Consider the following 6,057-nt stretch of genomic DNA (forward strand, 5'->3'; position numbering starts at 1 on the left):
CGGTTTGACTTTTTTTTGGTTAACACCAAACCAAACCAAGAATGGTCAATTTTTTTTTTCTAACGCCAAACCAATTAAACCAAACCATAAGTTGATTTTTTTTTCTCGGTTTGATTTGGTTCATCGGTTCGGTTTGACTTGACGGTTTGTCTGTACACCCCTTGTGTTGATATATGGTTTTGCACCCATTGAGATGCGATTATGTTAAAGCTTCTTTTGCAGTTCTCAATGGTACTATAGTGGTATGAGAAAATGCATAACATGCCTTTGCTATCTCATACATTGAGATCAATAAAAGACTTCTATAATTCTGGAAAGAACTCAGCAACAAAAAGGGGTTTGCAACTAGCTTATGACACCGACGAAAGGCCAGAGGACACGTAAAAGCACATGCCGATGCCCTAAAGATCTGGAACTGGAGCATCAAATTCAAGAAGCTAACCTTCATGTTTTTCACACTGGGACACAAATGCATCTACTCTGCTTTGGTACCAGCTACGATTATTAATCTGTTATGTAGACCATTTGGTATGCTCACTTTTGTAAGTTTATTGTTGTGACGCATTCTGTCGTTACTATACTCACCACGTTTGAAAGGGGCGTGAGATTGGGAATTTTTTTTAAAAACTGTTGGCAGACGAACCCGGGAATAAAATTTTTACATCGGGAAGTGGTAGTCTTCTTTGTATTTTCAAAACTCTATGACATTGCCGACTCCTAAAAACACCCTAGGGTTGTCCCTAGACCTGGGAATGAAGCTAATAGAGAGGTGGCTTTAGGACATGTTTCAATGATAAATTCGTGGAATCCTCGTCAGGATCGAGGATTGGCAATGCTCGGCCAAGGAATGATGATTCATGCATTCAATAGTAGTAATAACTTGGCGTCCAGGTAGGTTGGGTTTAGTAGAGTAGTTGACTAGACTACGGTTAGAAAGCGTAGTTGCGATATAGATTGATCGGAGATTTCATGTCTAAGCCTGTGGGCATGATTTTTAGTTGGATAATATGCAGTAACTAATGTTAACATGAGATTAATCTGTATAACTATTATATTTGAGTAAATGCGTAATTGAAGCCTACTTATTGATATGTAGCTTATGCTAATGGAGTAATGATGTATAATTATTAGTAGGAGATACAAAAAGGTAAACTTGTATTAATTTTGGTGTTTATGCCATTGAAATATACCCTATAGTTGATGATTGTTATGCTCCACATAATGTGGTGTTAAAAAGTGGAATGATGTATGTTAAAGTTTCGGGTCTGGGAATTACGAGAAGTTATGAGATAGACTGATTGATTATGACCTCAAGATAAAATGAAAGTCGAAAACTAGAATGGGTGTTGTCTTTGATGATTGGTTGTGCTATAAATATAGTATAGAAGTAGCGAAATAATATTGCAGGGTTAGAATTGAACGGTAAAATAAGTGAAAAATATTACTCTCTCGTTTAAAAAAGAATGATCTATTTTTTTTAGTCCATTTAAAAAAGATTGACCTTCTTTCTTTTTTGGCAATACTTTAATTTTAACTTTCCACATGACATGTTTAGGACCACAAGATTAAAGAACATTTTGGTATATTTGACACAACTTTAATTTAAGGCCACAAGATTCAAAAGTCTTCTTTATTAGGCCACTCTTTTTGAAACGGAGGGAGTATATGAATTTATGCAACCCATGTGTATTGTAAACTAGGAATTTAGAATTGATTGATTTTGCGTATGCTCCTTTGATGATCTATTTCTTGGTCCCCAGACCCAATTATGGTTGAGTGGGTTCTGGTTGATAAAAGTTGATTAATGATCTTCAATTATTCTTGAAACATGCTGTATGTTATGGTTGAATTGAAGTTAAGATTCCATTTGATTGTATGTGTACATGTTTAACTGAATGCCTGTTTATTTAGTTGTAATTTAAGCTAGTAAATATTGAACTTGTTAAATGCCGAGTACAAGTGTTGTGAATTGATAACTTCAAATCGATTAATAAGGATCTTGTTGGTATGTACGTGTAATTGTTTATGATCTTATTATTTAATTATATCTGTAAATAGTATGTGATTGTTGTTGTGATTTGATGATTCTATGTTATGTTTATGTGATTTAATTCTAATCGGCTGATGATGTCTATCAGTACATGTGGTTGACTGATACTATTCTTGCTATTTCTTTTCTAGGATATAATCTGATTGCAGGATCAGTTGAAGTTTTTTACATAATTCGGTTAGTGATCTTCAGTGACTCTTGCTCATTGAATTCCAACAGTGGGAGTTGCAAGTTGGTTGTTCTTTCCTTTTCGTTAGAAGATCGTGTACATGTTTAGACTAGGTCTTGAAGAAAATATTTCTTTTATTAGATTCGTATAAATGTTGTAACATTCTTTTGAAAATCTCTTAATTTTAATGAAATTTCCTTTATGACTTCCACATAACAATTGAATGGGTTTAGGATTCTCCTATCTAGTTAGAATAGAGTAGGTGCCCGTACGATCCTCATAGTTGGATCGTGATAGTTGGTATCAAGCCTAGGTTACCGGTGTCTACAAGAACAAATGTCAAGTAGAGTCTTGCAGATTGGTGTATAGACGTTCACATTAAAACCTCGAGAAGCTATGGGGCATTTTAAAAATTGTTTCCCTTTCTTCTTTCTTATTATGCCATCCTAGATTGGTCAGCTGTATGGGTTCAATCTAATTGGTATCTAGTGGATTCCACTTGGTATCTCAACCAACTCATTTGGAATCAATTTATTCCAATTGGTATCTCAGACAATCGAATTGGAACTTGGTTAGTTCCCATTGGTATCTGACAGTAATGGTCGTATTGAAATGTGAATGATCCATTAGTGGTCATTTGAAATAGATCAAGTAAATTTAAGCTGAGATTAAACAAAAATGTTGGTTGAATTGATGATTAAGAAATTTATGTTGTTTGAATGAAGTAACAATGAATGTGCTTATTGAATGGCGTTTAATTTTGTGGTAACTTGATGGTTCAATGGATTACTTTATTTCATAATGAGGAAATAAAGGCATGGTTAGGTTGGCTGTTAAGGCAGATTTTATAATTTGAATTTTGTGTTAATTTGAACGTTTAGTTGATTAATTTGAACGTTTAGTGAAAGGCTTTAAGGTGAGTATTGAAGTATGTCTATTTACCTGATCGGGGTGTATAATTGAGTGTTTTGGTCAAATTCATACTTCTAAATTGCTGGGTTTCAGTAATGAATTCAAAGGTAAAATATTGTACTTGTTATAAGGTAGCATTACATTGTGAATGGGTAAAGGGGATATAAGGAAATTAATCCTCGGAGTCACTGCCAATAAGCCTCTATAGCGGCGAGAGTCCCGCTGCAATGATCGCGTTGTAGTGTAACACTCCCGCTATAACGGGCAGTGTGCCGGAATAGCAAGATATTGATAGTGTACCTATCATGTTTTTCCTTATTTATGCATTCTTTCCAACTTCACCGAAGAAATTGTAAGCATGAATTAATCTAACTAAGCTAGTCTATCATATGAGAGTTCGATGTAATAACGATGTAATTCATTCCTAGACTTTAAAAATAAGTATTCAAATAATCAAGAAAATAAAAGATTGTTTGTTGGGAAATACCAAATAAATAGTTAAATAAATGAGGGATAAGGGGAAATTCTCATGCCCCGAGACTAGCTGGAGGCTCCATCACCATTGAGGATCGAAGTATCAGAGCCCTCCTTCTCCATTCCCCTAATATGAGAACTCTTGTGTGTCTTCTTTCTTTAGCTTAGGGAGCTTCTGATGTAGGGTTGCAATTTTGAACATAACCTTTAAAGCTTTCCACATAAGGCAAGAATCGGTCACTAGATCATTTTTTTTTCCTCGTCCAAGTCCATTTGAAGCTCATCATGAGTCTATACTAGGGAGAAGTACGATTCTTGGGAGTCTGCCTGCTATTAAACTAAAGAGAGCTGACCTACAGGGAGGCACATATGACTGCATTAAGTAGTCCCTCATGGTAGCCATATCAGACTCAGCTCAGCGACACTGGGGGCTGTGTAGTGAGGGTGCCAGTCTCCCCACCCTCTCTAACCCTGTTGGTTTCTCCCTATATCCTCACATTTCACTTCTTCCTGCTTCGTTCTTGAGTACCCTTTTAAGGTAAGTGAAGGGTATGTCGCATTGAAGGGCATGTCAGACTTTATGTCCTAATCATCATCATCCCGAGGTACCCTTTCTCGGGCTCACAGCTTTATAATCAGGCTGTGGAGGTATGGGTTTTTCATGTTTCCTTTGTAGAATTCCTTCTATTCCACTACAATTTGAGCTTCCACATTGAGAAAACCTTCTTGGATTGCATAAGCCACCACCAGAGCCCGAGCATAAGTCATATTTGTGGTGTTACTCGAGGGACGAATCCTCCGAAACACCATGTTAAGCCACCTTTGAGCCTGCACACAGAAGGGTGTACTCTCAATCCCCACAATGCTAGTATATTAGAACTTCCCCCATTCATCTTCTTTTAATAGTATGTCTCTTAACCACTACAACTTCAACTCCGCATACTTCTCCTCAAAACCATTATTGGGGACATTTGGCACACCCAAGGCATCATTGATTGTGGCTACGTCCATAGGGACATTCACTCCTCGAATGTAGATGAGGGTTGGGGTCGTCCTATGGCCTAGTAAAGAGCATAGTATAAAACTCCTATACCCAGCTTGATGTGCTATCCGAGGTGGGTTACATTAGCATTATCCACCTGAACTCTTACAAGCGAGCATAGATTCTGGTGCCTTATCTTCCATGCTCTTTGTTGCGAAGCCTCTTTTGTGGAAAACCCCCCTCCACTTATAATCTACGAACCTTTATTGGCAAGCTGGGTCGAGGAAATACTTGTTAGGAGTGAGAGTGCCACCTTGGTTTTGGCCAGCCATAGTCTAATATTTCTAAAAAATTATGCAAAATCAAGTTAAGATCTGTAAATATACTTACGTCAAATCAAGTTAGAGTTGTAAATGTACTCAGTAGATAGTCATCTCAAAAACTAAAAATTTGTGAAAAATTAGAGGCAGGCTACTGCTGGAGTGTAACACTTCGGGTTTTTGGTCCCTAAAAAATTTCATAAATTTATCCTCACTGCCTTGACTACGACTTATCCTTATGAGTTGTAGGAAGTCTTCACAGGTCTTAGGGACCCAATCATAGCTTAAACAGTGTGTGTGGCTAAGTTTAGATCTAAGTACGAATGGCTCACTAAGAGTCATACGAATCATTATGAGTCACTAGGTGCAAATCATAGGATGTCCAGTATTTACCCCTAATAGATTCTGTGTTGACTACGACTAGACCTTGCGAGTCATAGGGTCCCATTATGAGTCATACCAGTTGAGTCATAAGGTCAATAAAGTATGGGTGCCCCAAAAACTGTCTTGGCTATGACTTATGGTGACGAGTCGTAATGAAACCTTACAAGTTGTATAGTGACCCATAGTCACTGACGACTAATTTTCAGTTATAAATTGAGGAAACTTTGGATAATTTCCTTCTCACCCAATTAAAACTCCATGTTCATAACGCACTTAAGTGGGTTATTTATCATTTATAACATAATCAAACACTTTCAAAGCTCTCTCAATTCTCTCAAGCAGCCATACTTAGGATTTCCAAGAAGTAGGTCATCCAAGAGCTCAAAGGTGAAATTCTCTCCATAAACTTGGATACTCCAGGCATGTTACTTTTCCATAATTGCTAATTTTGTAAAATCATGTGATTTAAAGTGTTGTTCATGAGATATTGATGTTGGTTTGGAAACATGGGTTGAGGGTTTTGAATATTTATTGTTGAACAATGTTTTCCATAGTTTACCTATGACTATTCATGATTTAATTATGGTTTTAAACTTGTGGGTGCATGGGTATGGTGAATAAACTAAGGGATTGCGATTTTCCCTAAACTTGTGACTTTTGAAGTTGTTATGACCTCAACCCAATATTGTGAAATTAATTTTGAATATGAAAAGTATGCATATTGAACTATTCTTGAAGTATTGCATAATGTGAAAAGCTAATGAAG

This window comes from Capsicum annuum, chromosome 3 (assembly GCF_002878395.1).
Source record: "Capsicum annuum cultivar UCD-10X-F1 chromosome 3, UCD10Xv1.1, whole genome shotgun sequence".
In the NCBI taxonomy this organism is placed as follows: domain Eukaryota; kingdom Viridiplantae; phylum Streptophyta; class Magnoliopsida; order Solanales; family Solanaceae; genus Capsicum; species Capsicum annuum.